At 28.4% G+C, this 20,299-nt stretch overlaps 1 pseudogene across 1 annotated transcript; it reads right to left on the reverse strand.

Moving 5' to 3' along the window:
• Positions 1–19,319: 19,319 nt before the first annotated feature.
• BDBG_17471 lies at positions 19,320–19,408 on the reverse strand (annotated as a pseudogene). Its single transcript has one exon. The product of its transcript is annotated as a tRNA-OTHER (tRNA).
• Between the last annotated feature and the right edge of the window lie 891 nt (positions 19,409–20,299).

Consider the following 20,299-nt stretch of genomic DNA (forward strand, 5'->3'; position numbering starts at 1 on the left):
TAAAACATGTAGCATATGAAAAGAAATGAGATGTGTATAATAACATTTATCTTTTTATAACTGACTCTTATAGTCAGTGATTAATTTATTATCTCTTAAGTTATCTTCTTTTCTTTTCTTACACTTTTTCTTGATCTGCTAGTTACTACTCTTATACAACCTCTATATAATACAGTATTCAGTGACTAGGTTCAGCAGCTTTCACTCTTATAATTCTGTCTTATATATTATACTGTCTCTCTTCACTGACTCAGACTACTAATGTAAGTAGCTTATTAAAACTAATCTCATCTGATCTCTGAGTATCTTCAGAGATTGAGATGACTTGATTTTATATATCTGTGAGACTGTGAATGTTTCAGATGCGTTATTCTCTGTTATCTCTGTGATTAAACTGATATAAATAGTTGAATTCAACTCTGAATTTCTTTTTCTTCTATAATCTGATATATATGCAAGTCTGCTGCTTTAAGACTACTCTTTATTATACTGTATCTGCTGTCTGCAGTACAATATTATACAGTCAGCTACAGTCATATCACTTATTAAAGTATGATATTCATCTGATTTCTTCATTACTTCTCATTCTTTTCTTATAATTATAAAAAGATCAGAATAAGTAAGATTATCTGATTTGTAAATATCTATGATTTCTCTTACTTCATGAAACTTTTTAACTATAAGTCTCTTCTTTTTCAATACTGATAATAGTGCTGTGAATAATCATAATTCACTCAGGTCTTGCATCTTCATCTTTATAAGATATAAACTATTTATTAAGTTATATAAGATCTGTCTCTCTGATTCTTTCAATATATATGTTTTTAGAGAGTGTGATTTGAGTATTTTATAGAGCTCAAATCTACTAGATTGAAACTTCTCAGAACTCTCATTGTATATAAGAACTTATATTCTCATCTTAAGACTTAATTTCTTAACCAGTGAGTCTTGTATTCTTTTCAATTGAATTACTCAGTTCAGAAGTAACTTATTAGCTTTTATACATGCATAACTGATCTCTTTCAATCTTGATTCTGTATTCATAATTGCTGCTTTCTCTCTCATCTTTTTCAAAGCATTCTTCAGAATGCATGAATGCAATTCATATAACAGATAGAATAATAAATACTTAAAGACTGCATACTGCTGAATTCATATGTCTAATAGTATCTGTCTGAGATATTTATCTCATGATCTGTAAGAGGCCTACGCCGAATAGATCAGTATTAATATATAAATGTTATATAACAAAAGTGAAAAACATTAGAGAAGGAAAATAAAAAGAGAAAGTATGAGAATCATAATCAGAGTGAATATTTATACACATATAAGATAAAGCTTCACAGTGAAAGAACAGAAACTGTGAATATTTATACATGTATAAGATGAAGCTTCAGAGTGAAATAATAGAAACTCTGTGAGTTCTTCAGTCAAGAATTGATGACTGAGAATCAGAGCTTTCAGCAGAAATCTATAAAGTGTAATAAAATAGACTTATAATCAGACACAGTCTGTCACATTAGTTCTCTCTTTCTGAAAGCAAGCGCAGTTCTCATTGATCAAGAGCTACTGTATCAGATAGCGCGGAGTCTGAGATTCAGGTTGAACAGTTATAATCAACTCATTTCATGAGATATTGTCAGCTGCAGCTGTGGGACCTTTTATCAAGAATATTCTCAATCTCTCATTCAAGTTCATTATCTTCTTCTATGATCTCTGGCAGTTGTCAGTCAGAAGTCAGTTGAGAAGAAAATGAATCAGTGACAGTGCAGCAGAGTAAGCTTGTATGAAACACATTATAAATCTCTGACAGAGTATTAAGACAGTAGTTATAACTGTCTAAAACTTCTATCACTTTGTATTTAATATGATAGTAGTTCAGTGTATAAGACAGATGTATGATTTGTATATTTTTAAGATTCAATCGCATTAAATCTTCTATCTTATATTGCTTAGTAAGGTCTCAGCAGATATTAATTTAATTCTCTTAATCTTATTTATCACTTATTATGAAGACTTCTGCTCAGTCATGAATGTCTCAGAGCTTTATTACTATATTATCAGTGATCTGAATTGAACTGTGAGAGTTCAGTGTAAACTGTATAATCTCTAAAAGATTTAACATCTTTATGTAATAATTATATGTAAGAAAGAATAAGCTTATATCTGTTAAAATAGCATCTCAGTCATTGATAATAGTCTCTGTATATAGAAGAAGATTATATCAATTATCTTATAAATAATTATAAAACTTATAAAGATAGTTCTTTAAAGTCTCAATTATTCATTCTGATGCATTATTAGTTTCAGAGTAATAGATAGTTGATAAATAGTATATAATCTTAAGAACTTGATAGATTCTTTTTCAGAGAGGACTTATGAATTAGCAGCTCTGATCAGATACTATAGATCTCAGTAAGTTATATATCTGATAGAATAAACTTTATAAGAAGACTTCAGTGACTTATTCAGTATTTATCTTATTATAAGATTTCAATATTATATCTTTACTTAATCAGTCAATGATAATCAGAATGTTCTTCTAACTCTTGCTCTTAGAGAGATTAATAGCATAGTCAATTACTACATCTTATCAGATTCTATTAAAAATATTGAGTGATTTCAGTAAATCTTTTCTATAATTCTTTTATAAGATGATAGAAGAATAATAGTTACAGTTTCAGATAAAATATCTGATACTGTTTAATATCTCAGATCAGTAGAACTCTTGAGAGATCATTTAATAAAGTTATTCACAATCTAAATAATCAGTTATATATGAATTATACATCTCTTTTATTATCTGAGTGTATAAGAGTTCAGAGTCAGAAACTCAATGTTATTCGCAGAATCACAGAGTATTATTATTATCAATTGAATATTCTGAGATGTTAATCTTTATATGTAGTTCTGAAGAAAATTGAGAAGCTTCTTATTATACTGCTTCAGTGAGAGTCGGAAGAAGTTTATTAGTTTAAGCTATTATACATCACAGTTCTTTCAGTGAAGATTCAGAAGAAGTTAAGATATCAGTGACAGTTTAAAGAAAGAGTATATCAGTGATAGTTTAAGAAGAAGATGTTCTAATTGAAGAAGTGTGTATAGTGTCATAAATTTTTTCATCATAATTAACTAGTATCTTCAGATTTAAGAGTCAGTGTTCTCAGTTCATTCAGTGAGTATCTATTACATTGAAAGGTATATCTTACTCTTGTCATGAGAGAGTATCTGTTATCAAGTTCTAACTGTCAGAATGATAGTGTATGATGAAATGAAAACAGCTTAATAGCTCAGATCATTGCATCTGTTATTCAGTAAGTTTACAGATAATTGTGAAATACTTGAGATTCTTATAATCTGTGATTATCTCAAATTTAAAGATACTTCAGAGTTCAGAGTCTCATTCTTCTAAATAGTATACTATTATAAGAAGTTTTGTATTATAAATCTTGTAATTGCACTCAGCAGAACTCAATTTCATAGACATGAAGATATATAATTATAAGATATATTTATTATCATATTACAATATAGCTTCTTCTGTAATATAGTCAGAGAAGTCAGCTTTTATAACTATTCTGTAATCAGAGTTAAATATTATTAGTAGAGAAGTATTAATAAATATCTTCTTCATCTGTATGAATACAGCTTCAGTATTCACTGATAATTGAAATACTGAGTTCTTGTTAGTAAGTTCTATAAGTAATCTTACAATATCTGAGAAGTTTTATATAAATTGCTAATAGAAGTTAGTAAATCTAATGAAGCTTTATACATCTTTCACAGTATGTGAAGCTTCTCATTCAAGAATAGTAGAGATCTTTTCAGAATTTATTCAGATTCTCTTATCAGCTTCTATAATAAAATCTAGATATTTCATACTGTTGACTTCAAAGTCATACTTATCTATGTCTATCAGTAGTTCTGCTTCTTATAGTTATTATAATACTCTTTATACATGCTCTTGATATTCTTTTCTGAACTTATCAGTACAGATGAGAATGTTATTGAGATAAGTAGATATAAACTTATTAAGAAAATCTCAGAGTGCTCAGTTAATATACTTCTGAAATATACTAACAGTGTTAGTTAATTCAAAAGATGTGACTATTAATTCAAAAAGATTATATTATGTTTAAAATACTGTGAGTCACTCATCTTCTTCAGTGATACAGCTCTTATGAAAAGCAGTAATAATATCTAACTTTGTAAATCATTGAGCTTGTCTGATATAAGCTAGAGTTTCATTAATAAGAGATAAAGAATAACAGTTCTTCTTTGTTAATCTATTCAGTTCTCAATAGTCTACACAGAATTGAAGTTGTTCATCTGATTTCTTAGCAAAGAGAATAGAAGCTACAGTGAAAGAGTTACTAACACATATAAATTCTTTATTCAATAGATTATTGAGTGTCTTTCAAAGAAGAAGAAGTTCATCTTAGAACATATTATAAAGAGAGCTTCACAGTGATTTAAGATCTTTATTATTCTTCTTTTTCAGCTTGATACTGTGATCTACTTCTGAGTCTCATAAGAGAAGTAGGTTTATAACATTGTCTTGTCAGAAGACATCTAGATATTTATAATATTATTAAGAGAGTTTTGTATGAGAATTTATTATTGTAACACAGAATAACTTTTCTAGAGCTTTTTTAATATTGATTAGACTGACAAAGTAGATTGCTATATAATTCTGTTATTAATAACTTTAGTAGCAACGTCATCAGAAGTTCTTTTGAAGCATTTTATAAGTGTTAACAGAGATCTGTGTCAGATTCATAGTCTTGTGAACATCATTCTCATAAACTCAATTATTAATAGAGAATATTAAACTTCTGTTTTAAGCATTTCATAAAATATCTTATTCTGATAGTTAGACAAGTTCTAGTATAAGATTATAGTCAAGATTATTAACTTTATATATATAAGCATCTTCATATTGATATTCTTCAACATCTATGTTTAGTTTCATCATATAATGAGTGCAAACATCTTTTGAGTCATCAAATTCTGTAAGAAGTCAGAGTTTTAATAAAAGCTGAAGATTATACTGTCTTACAACTGAAGATTTAATCATTGCATAGTGACATAGATCACTGTCTATCATGACTTTCATATTATACATATTATCTATCACAGTAGATATAAGAATTATACTCATTATCATTTTCTCTTTAAATTGTTATCATTCAATCACTTCAAGCTTCTTCTTGTGAGTTTGAGCAGAAGGTAATCTTTTCCCTGTTTCATAGAGATGTTCTTATAGTTATCATTCAAATTCTTCTTCAATGTAACATGATTGACACAGACTGACACTGATTGTTTCTTAGAATGAAAAGATACATAGATCAATCAGCAGTTGAAAGTTATATGTTCTGATTAATTACAGTTAATATACATCTCTCATTGACATCAATCAGCAGCTTCTTCAGAGGTGATCTCAGAGACTCAGAAGCCTGTTCAGATAGTGAAGACTCTTGCTTATACATAGACATTTAAGTCTACTTAATTCATGACATCTGTGTTATTCTTTGACATAAATGTATAAGTAGCTGAAATATAATATCTTCTGCTGTTGTTCTGTATACCTTTAAGCTTGATATGACAGTTATTCAGTGTTTAAAGTTATATACAGAAGTCTTCATAAGTCAGGTCTTCATCTACACTTATAAGAGCTTATAAGAGTTCAAAAGTTAGTGTCTTCTTAAGCATGCTAATCTTTATTCAATTCTCTTAAAATTGATTATCTACTTCTAGAATCTTGATATTGAAGTCAGAGATAAATGTTATAAGAGAAGTATTTCTCTGTTAAATACTCTGTAATTAATCTAATTCTTTTCACTGTATAGCAGTATCTCTGAACAGAATATTGAGATATCTAATAATGTTATTAGATGTATATAATACTGATTCACATATCTTCATTTATAAATGAAACTTCTATTTCATGCAATTCTTCAATCAATCATTGATATATTAATCTTGATTAGTTAGTAACTCAATGACAACTTTATCTATACTTAGTTTTATAAGCATGTTCAATCTTCATGACAGGTAGAGAGTGAGATCAGAAGTATTAAAATATGTAGAAGTATCTAGACATTTCTTCAGTACTTGTATCATACTTATATCTGATTCAGTTGATGTTGAAATTGTCTGTGCAGAGGTTTCTTATTGAGTTAATCATTGAATTTTCTCATGTTGACATTGTTAATTTGCATGCATATCAGCTATCTGTTGTTGTTGTAATTTCAACATTGCTTAAAGTCACTGTGACACTGTGTCTATGCTCGCATTTGAGAGTTCTCTCATATTATCAGTAGACATAGCTATATTGTTCATTGAATATATAATATCTGCAAGATCAGAAGCAGTGTAATTATATGAATATCTTATACATCTAAGATATCAGAACTCTCAGACCTTTTACTGATATTCTCTTTGTGAGATTTTTGTTACAGGGTCTGAACAACTAATGAGTAAGCTTCTATTTAGAGACTTAATATCTGCTTCACTGATTGTTTATTTCTCTATTTCTTACACATTATTACACATTCAGATATCTTCTCAATGAGTAATAATTTCTAATCAGAAGACAATGAACATTTTCCAAGTATAAGAAGCCTACACTAAATAGATCAGTATTAATATATAGGTCTCATATAACAAAAGTGAAAAACATTAGAGAAGGAAAACAAAAAGAGAAAGTGTGAGAATTAGCAATCAGAGTGAATATTTATACACATATGAGATGAAACTTCAGAGCGGAAGAATAGAAACTGCAGATATTTATACATATATGAGATGAAGCTTTAGAGCAGAAGAATAGGAACTCTGTGAGTTCTTCGGCTGATAATCGGCGACCGAGAATCGGAGCTTTCAGCAGGAATCTATGGAGTGTAATGGAATAGTCTTATGATCGGGCGCAGCCCGTCACATAATCTTATAGGCTTACTCACTAGATATTTCATCAGCATGTTGTTCAGGATTTCATTTAAGTGTTTCATCTTTTCATTTATTCACAGATAATATGATGTTGTTCTACAATATTCTATCTGTAACTGGCTTATAAAATGCCTCATCACTTCTTCTACAAGATTTGCATTATTATCAGTCAGAATTTCACACAGTATTTCATAGTTAATATAGATCTTATTATATAAGAACTTCATTACTATCTTCTCAGTCATCTCTGAAACTGATTTCATAAGTGATCAGTCAGTAGTATAGTTAATAGCAGTGATTATTTAACAATTTTCATTTGATAATCATAGTAATATGTCTATAAGATTCATCTCTCATCACTTAAATAACTGTATTATATATTTCATCTGAAGTTGTACTTTCTTGTATTCTGATTCTTTCTTAGATTCTTTTACAATCTGATAATTCAGTCACTTGTGAGTGTATATCTGAATGTTCTCAGTTATGCTTGATCAGTATACTCTTGATTTAAGTATACTCATAAGTTCAGAGCTTTCTAAGTGACTGAATTTCTTATGTATATGAGTTATCAAGTTGTGTCTAAACAGATACTTTACATAGAGAGTCTCTGTGTATTCTCGATTATAATAGAGAATAATATCATTTTTCAATTTTCTCAGCTTAAAGTTCAGAAGCATCTGTTCTACTATCTTTATAAGATGCTTATTATTCAATACTTTGTTATGCTTCAAGTAGTATTCATGCAAAGTCTTTGATGAATCTATGATAATATAAGATTAACTCAAGAACCTGTTATACATAATATACATTTCTCAGTCATAGTTAATTTATTATAACATTCAGCTTCTCTGAGATAAGATGTATACAGTCATCATCTACTATATATTCTACAAACTTCAACTCTTCTATTTCAAACACATACTTGATTGATTTGATGTAGAGCTTATACTCTGTCAGAGTTATAAGCACTTTATCAAGATATATCAGACATTTGTTATATGAGTTTAAAAAGATCAAGATGATATTCAGATATATAAGACATGAGATTTCATTCTATTTATAAAGAATTATATTTATTATCATTTGAAAAATGACAGGTGCATTTGTCAGACTGAATAATATTACCAGAAATTTGAACTTCTCTCATTGTGTATTAAATGCAGTTTATGATACTGATAGTTTATCTATATAAATCTGCTAATATTTTGAGAGAAGATCAATCTTTGATAGATATTAGATATTTCTGACTGTATTCAACTGTTATTGAATCTGTGACAGTGAGTATTTATTCTTAATTATAAGCTTATTAAGTGCTTGATAATTAATACATATCTGTCACTCTTCACTCATCTTTTTCATAAATAGAACTGAGAAATCTCACACACTTAATAAGAGTTCTATAAGATCATGTTTTAAAAGATCTGTGATCTGATACTTCTATTTTTCATGATGTGTTTGTGACAGAGAATACACATTCTGATTGAGTGATTTCATGTTCTCTGTGTCAATCCCATGTATGAATTCTTGTTACAGCAGCAATTTCAGTGAAAGATCTGTTCAGATAATCTTTTCATACTTCTTCAGAAGTGGCTTCATATACTTGTTCTTCTGTATATTCTTTATCTTAGTTTTTTCTCCTTTTAAGTCTTATATGATATACAAGATGCTTTCAGATGAGGTCTTGTAAATCATTCTCTTTGCTTATTGATATATAAGCAGATTTAACTCTTTTATATCAGAGATGTGAAATGTTCTTCTTATATCAGTTAATAGAATTGTATAAACTGTTTTCTTTCTATCAGTTAATCTTATATAATATATACATTATTGAATCTGCAAATTGAATCTTTGAAATCAATTGAGTTTGAGAATAAGATTATATTTCACATTCTACAACTCTCATACTCAAATATAACAAGATTATTCTCTGAAGTGTAAGAGAATGCTTACTCTTATAGATGAAACTAAATATCAATTATCAAATAATCTTATATATTGAGAATTCTTTACTCAGTAGATCTCTTTCAGTCTTTCAATTATATAATTATCAATATATTGTGTAGAAACTTCTGTGTCAGTTAATACCTTTATAAGCATCTCTTAATTCTTACTAAAGTGATCTCTATACATTAATATTTTAAATCTCAAGATATTAAGATGAGTATTTACTTCTTTCTTACTTATATCTCATTTAGAAGCCTGCTTTCTCTTTGTATTCACAGAATTCAGAGACATATCTAACATGAGTATTTCTTTCCCTTTAAAGACTTTTCCTAGAATATCAGTGAGTGTCTCTGAGCTTACCGATTCTGCTAGTTTTTTAACAATCTTGCTTCTCTTAACTGTGTACACTGTATGTAATCTTTTACATCATGATTTTGATGTCTGCAGTTAAAGTAAGCTCAATGCTTATAATATTAAGATTTTGACTTAGAGAATCTCTTTTTCAGAAAATTCAGTACTTTAGTAATAGTATTCAAATCTAGATTCATTATATTCAGATGTATAACTTGTATTATAGAAGTCTGATTATCTATTCTCTATTAAAATATACTTAATTACAGTATTTTCTATCACAGCTGACTCACTTATTCTTATATAATAAGAATATTATATACTTCTTTCACTGTATCTAATTATGAGTTTAAGCATTTTCATTTAACTCTTAACTCAGATATAAGATTATGAATGAAGATTTATAAATAGAACAGTGTTAAAAGCTCTTCATTTAATATAAGATACTATAAACTGAAGTGTGTGAAGTATAATATAAGATCACTTACTTATTTACACTCTGTAAAGTGTTTATAACACTTGTCTTATATATTTACTTTCTCAAAGTGATGCAAGATTCATTTGAAAAATCAATTTCATATTTATAAGAATGAATACTGCTCTGAGTCTGTGAGATTCATCTTTTCATTTATTATTTATAATGATTTCACTTTTCTGTGTACAAATACTGCAGATCTTAACACTTATTAAAATTTTATTAACTATCTATCTGTGAGTTCATACTTGATATAATAATATAATTACATTTGACTGAGTCAGCTGATTACAGCATCATTTTTTCAGTTATTATTAAAGCTTAATGACTCTGACAGATTGTCTGACTTAATATACCTCATGCTTGAATTCTCATTATATATAATAATCTGAGATAATGTGTAAACTTCTGAAGAGATTATGAATAATTATAATGAAATCTTCAGATTCAGTATAATTATCTATCTGTGTAAACATTTAATCTCTTATTATAGATCTATAACCTGATTTTCTCTTTTCTTATTAATAATGATAATTGTATCAGTGAACCTCTTTATGATAAATACTTAATTCACAGTGAATATCAATTGTTACTTAGCTTCTCCTTCAGTCTATCACTGTGTATACAAGGCTTCAATCTCATTTAGAATTCTTGTATATATATGAAGTTTCACTTTTGATTCAGCAGTCTCAGTTACTTTTCTCACTGCTTTGAGTAAATCTTCTGAGAGATTCTGTATATCTTTCAGTTCAGATAGCAGAGAAGAGTGTTATTTGTATTAACTAGAAGAGATGTTCATTTCAGAAGATTTTTATTGATTATACAGTGTCTATTATTCTATAATTTCTGGTATTATTTTACAACTCTGATAATAATTACTCTTCTTTTATTCTTCTAAGTAGAAAGTAAACTTCTTTGAATCTGATTCATCACTCTTATCTCTTTTCTCATGTCTTATCATGTTCGCATACATGACATTTATCTGAGTGTGAAGTATTTTCTCAATAAGCAGAGTAGTATCAATCAGATATTCTTTCACTCACTGCTTCTTTATACACTTTCTTCTGAGACATTTTAGAATCACTCTGATATGATAACTATGAATTACTTCATATATAAAATTATTACACTCTGAAGAAGTCTGTACTGCTCACTGGTTTTTAGACATGCTATCAGATGTGATTCAAAGATTGCTTGAGTCAGTATACAATTACAGACGTACGCCAGCTTCTTCTATATATTATACTAAATTAATTAGTGCCCGCTAGAGCCTTTTTACATTCGTAAGTGCATTCAGAAGCAGCTGTGTTATTATTCAGTGATCATATATTCTTCTGAATCATAAATATAGAATAAATTTGAATATTATTATTATTATTAGTCTTTCATTATAGATGTATATAGTGAGAGACTATAACATCTATCTGAAAACTTGTTAGTTTTAAGACTTTTTCTAGGATCTGTAAAACTAATTCTTATACATTTATCAATTTCAGATATGTAAAATTAGAAAATTTTAGCTCAGAATATAAAGATGTTTTATAAATTACAGAATTTTTAATATCTTCTGATACTTTTGAAATTATTTAGAAATTAACATGATATAAGAAAAGAAATAAAGTCTTAAAGATAGATACAATAAGTAGATAGAAAAGAACAGAAAAGAAAATATAAAGAAATATAATAATAAAATAAACATATTTAAAAATAGTGTATAGCTGTTTTAACTAACTATATCTGATTAATTTTCATCTGTTCATATTTGAACAGTTCTGAATTCAGCTATTTTCTTATAGCTGTTTGAGTTTCTGATAGAAAATCTATTAAGTATTTAATTTCTATCTCAGTTGAAAATAAGAATCTCATATTTAATTAATTTCTATCATACTTCTCTTTCAATCTGACTCTAAGATCATTGTATAATACACAGTGTAATACAATATACTTAGAATTCTTAATTAAATTGCAGAATAAGTATTTTATTACATCAAATCTGTTATCAAATCTTTGTATATAAGATTTGAAATAGTCATATTCTAGTTTGAGCTGAATTATAGATAAGAATGTTTTCTTTTTACATTTTATTAAACAATGTTTTCACTTGAGTGTTGTTTTAAATCTGGAATAATATATACTCTTCTTTTGATTTTATCAGCTTTTATTTCACTTCTTCAAACAATATTCTTTTATCTTTCTCTTTTTGAAAGATCAGAATACTGTTTTTTAAATAGATCTACTTAATTATGAACTCTTTTTTACAGCTAGCTGAGTTATTTCATTATCATAGATATTTATATAAGTAGAAACTCAGTGTAAATAAATTATTATTTTTAACTTGCTTCTCTTTTGAATTTTCATAACAGAATTCAAAATCAGTTCAAGATTCATTTAATCATTATTATAAGAGGCCTACGCTGAATAGATTGATATGATATTTATAGGTCTTATATAACAAAGTGAAAAATGTTATAGAAGGAAAAGAAAGAGAAAGTGCGAGAATCAGTGATCAGAGTGAATATTTATACACATATATAGTAATATACACAGTGAAGCTTCAGAGTGAAAGAATAGAAATTCTGTGAGTTTTTCAGCTGAGAATCAGCAATTGAGAATGATCAAGAATCAGAGCTTTCAGTGAAATCTATAAAGAGTAATGAAGTAGTCTATATAATTGATTAGATGCAGTCTGTCATATTAGCCTCTCTCTTCTCTGATCATGCATAGTTTTCATCAGTCAAGAGCTGCAGTCTCAGATAACACAGAACTCAGAGTTCAGATCAGACAATTATAGCTGACTCATTTTACAAGATATTATCAGCTACAGCTGTTAAGTCTCTCATTGAGAATATTCTCAATCTCTCACTCAAGTTCATTATCATCTTCTATGATCCCTGGTGACTGTCAGTCAGAAGTCAGTTAAGAAGAGAATGAATCAGTGACAGTATAGTGAAGTAAGCTCATGTAAAATATATCATGAATCTCTGATAAAGTATCAAGATAGTAGTTATAACTGTCTAGAACTTCTGTCACTATGTCTTTTACATAGTGATAATTCAATGTACAGAATGAGTGTGTGATTCATATGTTTTTAAAATTCAATTATACAAGATCTTCTATCTTATACTGCTCTATGAAATCTTGTCAGATGTTGACTTAATCTTCTTGATCTTGTTTTGCAGTTGTCATGAAGCTCTCTACTCAGTCATAGACATCTCAGAGCTTCATTACTATATTATCAGTAATCTGAATCAGACTGTGAAGATTCAGTGTGAAATATGTAATCTCTAGAAGATTCAACACTTTCATATGACATTTATATGTAAGAAAGAACAGACTTACATCTATTGAAATGACATCTCAGTTATTAATAGTAACTTCAGCATGTAGAAGAAGATCATGTCAGTCATCTTATAAATAGTTACAGAACTTATAAAGATAATTCTTCATTATCTGAATTATTCACTCTAATACATCATCAGTCTCAAAGTGATAGATAGTTAATAAACAGTGTGTAATGTTGAGAACTTGACAGATTCTTGTTCAGAGAGCACTTATGAATTGACAGTCTTAATTCAATACTATAGATCTCAGTAATTCATGTATCTGATAGAACAGGCTTTATAGAAAGACTTCAGTGACTTGTTCAGTATTCATCTTATTACAAGACTTTAATATTATATCTTTACACAGTTAGTTAATAATGATCAGAATGTTCTTACAACTCTTACTCTTAGAGAGATTAATAGTGAAGTCAATTATCACATCTTACTAAATTCTATCAGAGATATTAAATGATTTCAGTAGATCTTTTCTATAATCTTTTCACAAGATAACAGAAGAGTAATAATTGCAGTTTCAAACAAAATATCTGATACTGTTTAATATCTCAGATCAGTAGAACTCTTGAAATATTATTTAATACAGTTATTCATGACCTGAATAATAAGTTATAAATGAATTATGTATCTCTTACATTATTCAGATATGTAAGAGTTTAGAGTGAGAAACTCAGCATTATTCACATAATCATAGAGTGTTATTATTATCAATTGAACATTCTGAGATATCAGTTCTTATATGTAGTTCTGAGAGAAATCAGAGTGCTTCTTGATATACTGCTTTAGTGAGTACTTGAAGAAGTTCATCAGTTTGAGCTGCTGTATGTCATAATTCATCTAGTATAGATTCAGAAGAAGTTGAGATATCAGTAACAGTTCTAATCAGAGAAGTGTGTATAGTGTCATGAGTTATTTCATCTTGATCAACTAATATCTTCAGATTCAAGAGTCAGTGCTCTCAATTCATTTAGTAAGTGTCTTTTACATTAAATAACATATCTTACTCTTGTTGTGAGAGAGCATCTGTCATCAAGTTCTGACTACTGAGACAGTAGTGTATTATGAAATGAAAACAGCATAATAGCTCAGATCATTGCATCTATTATTCAGTAAGCTTATAGATGATAGTAAAGTGTTTAAGATTCTTATAATCTATGATTATCTCAAATTTGAAGATATTTCAGAGTTCAGAGTCTCATTCTTCTAGACAGTGTATAATTGTAAGAAGTTTCTTATCATAGATCTCATAGTTGCATTCAGCAGAGCTCAACTTCTTAGACATGAAAATGCATAATTATAAGATATCTTTGTTATTATATTGCAATATAGCTCTTTCTATAATATGATCAGAGAAGTCAGCTTCAATAACTATTTCACAGTCAGAGTTAAATATCATTAGTAGAGAGATATTAATGAATATCTTCTTCATCAGTATAAATACAGCTTCAGCATTCACTGATCATTGAAATACTGAGTTCTTCTTACTGAGTTCTGTAAGTGATGTCATGATATATGAGAAGTTTTATATAAATCACTGATAAAAGTTGATAAATTCAATGAAGCTTTGTATATCTTTCACAGTGCACAGAATCTTTCATTCAAAAATAGCAGAGATCTTCTCAGAATTTATTCAGATTCTCTTATCAGCTTCTATGATAAAGTCTAGATATTTCATACTTGTTACTTCAAAATCACACTTGTCTATATCTATCAGTAGTTCTGCTTCTTATAGTCATTGTAATACTCTTTACATATGTTCTTAATATTCTTTTCTAATGTCATCAGTGAAGATGAGAATGTTATCAAGATATACAGATAAAAATTCATCAAAGAAATCTCAAAGTGCTCAGTTAATATACTTCTGAAATATACTGTGAGTATTAGTCAGTCTGAAGAGTGTGACTACTTATTTAAAGAGATTATATTATGTTCAGAATACTGTGAGTCACTCATCTTCTTCAGTAATATAAATCTTATGAAATGCAGTGATGACATCTAGCTTTATAAATCATTGAGCTTATTCACTATGAGCTAGAGTTTCATTGATAAGAGATAAAGAATAGCAGTTCTTCTTGATTAGTCTGTTTAATTCTTGATAATTCACACAGAATCAGAGTTCTTCATCTAGTTTCTTTGCAAAGAGAATAGAGGCTGTGATAGAAGAGTTACTAATACATATGAATTCTTTATTTAACAGATTATTGAGTGTCTTTCAAAGAAGAAGAAGTTCATCTCAGAATATATTATAGAGAGAATCTCACAGTGATTTGAGATTCTTACTATTCTTCTTTTCTAACTTGATACTGTGATTCACTTCTGAGCCTTGTAAAGAGAGTAGATTTGTAATATTATCTTATTAAAAGATATCTAGATATTTGTAATATTATTAAGAGAGTTTTGTATGAGAATCTGTTATTATAATACAGAATAACTTTTCTAGAGCTTTTTTAATATTGACTAGACTGATGAAGTAGATTGTCATACAATCTCACTATTAACTCTGTCAGTGACTTTGTTGAGAGCTCTTTCAGAGCATTTCATATGCATTGACAGAGATCTGTGTAAGATTCATAGTCTTATGAACATCCTTCTCATGAATTTCATCATTATTAGGGAATATCAAACTCCTGTTTCAAGCATTCAATAAGATGCCTTGTTTGAATAGTCAGGTGAGTTCGCCCCGGTGGCTGAATGATTAATGTAGCCACCTGGTAGTGCCTTGGCATGGGAAACCAAGGCGTGTGAGTTTGAAACCCGCAGGGGATACATTAAATCCGGAACTAAAGCATCTCAAGTTTCTAATAAATACAGAGGTGTACAAATCACTTCAACAAAATTGCTCTATGTTCCTGGGATGAGAAGTTATTATCATATGTATTTAATTGTCACTCCTTTGTATTTTCTATGTTCTTGTTATCTTGGCATGGTCTCAACACCTGTATTTCCTCCTGTATAACCAACACTTGGCCTGTATTTAACATCATGCAAGGACTCATCATAAGCTCCGCTTGCATATGAGTATAATGAAAGAATAATAATAATAATAATAATAATTTTCTCTGTTTCATCAGAGTGTTCTTATAGTTATCTTCTAAGTCTTTCTTCAATGCAATGTAATTGACATAGACTGCCACCATTAATCTTTCTTTTGAATGAGAAGGTATATAGACTGATTAGTAGTTAAAAGTAATATGTTCTGATTAATTACAGTTGATGCATATCTCTCATTGACATCAATCAGCAACTTCTTCAGAAGTGATCTCAGGAACTTAGAAACAGGTTCAGATAGCAGAAACTCTTGTTTATATATAGACATTTAAGTTCACTCAATTCATAGCATCTACATTGTCATTCTTTGATACAGATGTATGAGTGACTAAGATGTAACATCTTCTACCACTGTTCTGTATACACTTGAGCTTGATAAGACAGTCATTCAATGTCTGAAGTTGTATGCAGAAGTCTTCATAAGTTGAGTCTTTATCTACACTTATAAGAGTCTGTAAGAGTTCAAAAGTTAATATCTTCTTAAGTATACTAATCTTCATTTAATTCTTTCAATATTGATCATCTACTTCTAGAATCTTGATATTGAAGTCAGGAATAAATGTTATAAGAGAAGTGTTTCTCTGTCACACACTCTGTAATCAATCTAATACTTTCTATTACATAGCAGTGTCTTGAAACAGAACATCAAGATATTTGATAATATTGTCAGGCATTTACAATACTGATTCACATGCTTTCATTCATGAATGAAACTTCTATTTCATGTGATTCTTCTATCATTCATTGATATATCAATCTTGATTAATTAGTGAATCAATGATATCTTTATCTACACTTAGTTTTGTGAGCATTTTCAATCTTCATGATGAGTAAAGAGTGAGATCAGAAGTATTAAAATATACAGAAGTATCTAAGCATTGCTTCAGTGTTTGCATTGTGTTCATATTCAATTCTATCAGTGTTGAAATTATCTATACAGAGATTTCTTATTAGAACAATCATTGAATCTCTTCATATTGATGTTATTAAGATGCATGTATATCATCTATTTATTATTGTTATAATTTCAATATTGCTCAGAGTTATTGTAGTACTGTGACTATATTCATATTTAAGAGTTCTCTCATATTATCAGTAGGCATGTCATTCACTGAATGTATAGTATCTGTGGAATCAGAAGAAGTGTAATCATATGAATATTTTATATATCTAAGATATCAGAACTGTCAGGTCTTTCACTGATATTCACTTCATAAGATCTTATTCTCTTTGTAAGATCTTGTTGTGAAGTCAGAGCAACTGACAAGCAAGCTTCTATTTAGAGACTCAGTGTCTGCTTAACTGATTGTTTCTCTATTTCTTATATATCTTTATATGTTTGAATATCTCAGTGAGTAATTATTTCTAATAAGAAGATGATGAACATTTTTCAAGTATAAGAGGCCTATACTGAATAGATTGATATGATATTTATAGGACTTATATAACAAAGTGAAAAATGTTAAAGAAGAAACAGAAAGAGAAAGTGCAAGAATCAGTGATTCAAGTGAATATTTATATACGTATACAGTGATGTACATGATAAAGCTTCAGAGCGGAAGAATAGAAATTCTGTCAGTTTTTCAGCTGAGAATTGATGATTGAGAATGACCGAGAATCAGAGCTTTCAGTGGAATCTATAAAGTGTAATGAAATAGTCTATATGATTGATCGGGCGTAGCCTGCTACAATTATAAATCTGACTATTTCTCAGTCTTTTCAAAACAGCTTGACTATTAGAAAATATTTATATCTCTTTTAAACTAGTTTCTCTTTTATAAGATTTTACCTCAATGACTTTGAAAGCTTTCACTATTATAAATAATTCAGTATCAAAATTCTCAGATTTACTTTCTGAATTTTATAAATCTGAGATGAAATTGATATTATCTTCAGTATAAGTAATATCTGTATCTAGTTTATTTAAATTCTTATTTTGTAAGTTATCTGAATAAATCAGAATTGAGTCTTTTATCTTGAATACAGAAATTCTTTTTAAATACTGTTTATATTCTTTCTCTTTAGATAGATTACTTACTTATAAATCTATAAGAGATTGTAACTTTTCTCTTCAGAGAGATATTCTTTGATATACAATTTTTTCAACATTTAACAAGAGAAACTAATTCTTAATCATTGAATATAGCTTGTATAGTTGAGAGAGAAGTTTCTTTAAAGAATTGTTTTCATTTTAATTAAGATATATATTTCAATTCAGTTGATTTTCTGAGTTGATTGATGAGAAAGGAAAAGAGACTCTTTCTCTGATTATATGACTTAAGCTCATTTTTATAACTCTGAGAGTATAGTTTATACAGATCCTTTCAAACATAACAGCTGATGAATAAACTGATACTTAAATTTCTATTACTTTAATAGAAGATGATTTGAATACTTTCAGAATTCTTCTAAAAGCTCTATTTTACAGACTTTGAAAGAGTTCAGTAAAATTTCATTGATAATTTTATCAAACTTGAACTTCATAATCAGCTACTGAGATAATACAGACTATGTATAACTGTCTTATAATCTGGAAGAATAGATCTCTCTCTATATTTGATAGTTTAATTATGTTATTTAATAGTCTTTCTGCTTTGATAGTTCTTTATTGAATATAATATTTAAAATTCAACTTAGAGTTTAATTATACTCTCAGTTATTTGATATTTAAACTGAGTTTAATCTCTTTATTTAAAAGAGTTAGACTTAATTTTTTCTCATTGAATCTGAAAAAAAAGTAAATTAACTCAGTTATATTCATATTAAATTGAATTTGATTGATATCTACTCTCAGAAAGATTACTTTTACTGCTTTTTCAATTACTTTTAAATTCTCTTTAATTGTTTTTAAACTGTAGATCAGCTCAATATCATTTATATAGCTTGAAAATCTTACTATTTTTATCACTCTATTCTTGAATAGATATGCAGTTATTATTATTATTATTATTATTCTTCCATTATACTCATATGCAAGCGGAGCTTATGATGAGTCCTTGCGTGATGTTAAATACAGGCCAAGTGTTGGTTATACAGGAGGAAATACAGGTGTTGAGACCACGCCAAGATAACAAGAACATAGGAAAATACAAAGGAGTGACAATTAGATACATGCGATAATAACTTCCCAGCTCAGGAACATAGAGCAATTCATTGGAGCGATTTGTACACCTCTGTATTTATTAGAAACCTGAGGTGCTTGAGTTCCGGATTTAATGTATCCCCTGCGGGTTTCGAACCCACGCGCCTTGGTTTCCCACGCCAATGTGCTACCGGGTGGCCGCATTAACCATTCGGCCACCGGGGCAATAGATATGCAGTATATATTATAAATAAAATGAATAATATTGAAGATCTCTATAACACTTCTATTTTTATCTCAGTTTTATTCAGTTTCATTTCATAAAAAAAATAATTGTATAATTCTTTTGAACATAAAATAATTAACTCATTTTATTAGAGAAACTGACAATTTTAACATCTTCAAAGTTTGAATTATCTTTAACTTTGAAACATGATTAAATGCATCTTTTATATTAATATAAAGTACAGTTGAGATCAGATCTTCATTCTTTAGTATTTAAATATCATGAATAACTTAAAGAACAGTATTTATTATACAACATTATCTTCTATCTCTAATTTGTTTATTATGCAGAAGTGAATCATTAATAAAGCTTATAAAAAAAGAGAGCATTTAAATCATCTTCTATTAAAGCAATGGAAAGTGAAGCTTCAATTCCTCCTTCTGCTATTAGATTTGAAAAGACCTGTATAAACTATGCTCTGAGAGTTATAAAGATAAGCTCAAATTATATAATCAGAGAAAGAGTCTCTTCTTCATTTCCACTGATTAACTGTGGAAATGAACTGAATTGAAATAGATTTCTTGATTGAAATGAAAATAATTCTTCAAAGAAAATGCCTTCTTAACTGTACAGACTATGCTCACTGATTAAAAATCAATTTTCTTCTTTAAATGTTGAATATTATTATTATTATTCTTTCATTATACTCATATGCAAGCGGAGCTAATGATGAGTCCTTACGTGATGTTAAATACAGGTCAAAGTGTTGATTATACAGAAAGAAAAATACAGGTGTTGAGATCATGTCAAGGATAAACAAGGAACATAGAAAAAATACAAAGGAGTGACACGTCAGAAAAAAGATGTGTAGATTTTTTCCAAAGTTCTTC

The sequence above is a fragment of the Blastomyces gilchristii genome (assembly GCF_000003855.2).
Source record: "Blastomyces gilchristii SLH14081 genomic scaffold supercont1.15, whole genome shotgun sequence".
Lineage (NCBI taxonomy): Eukaryota > Fungi > Ascomycota > Eurotiomycetes > Onygenales > Ajellomycetaceae > Blastomyces > Blastomyces gilchristii.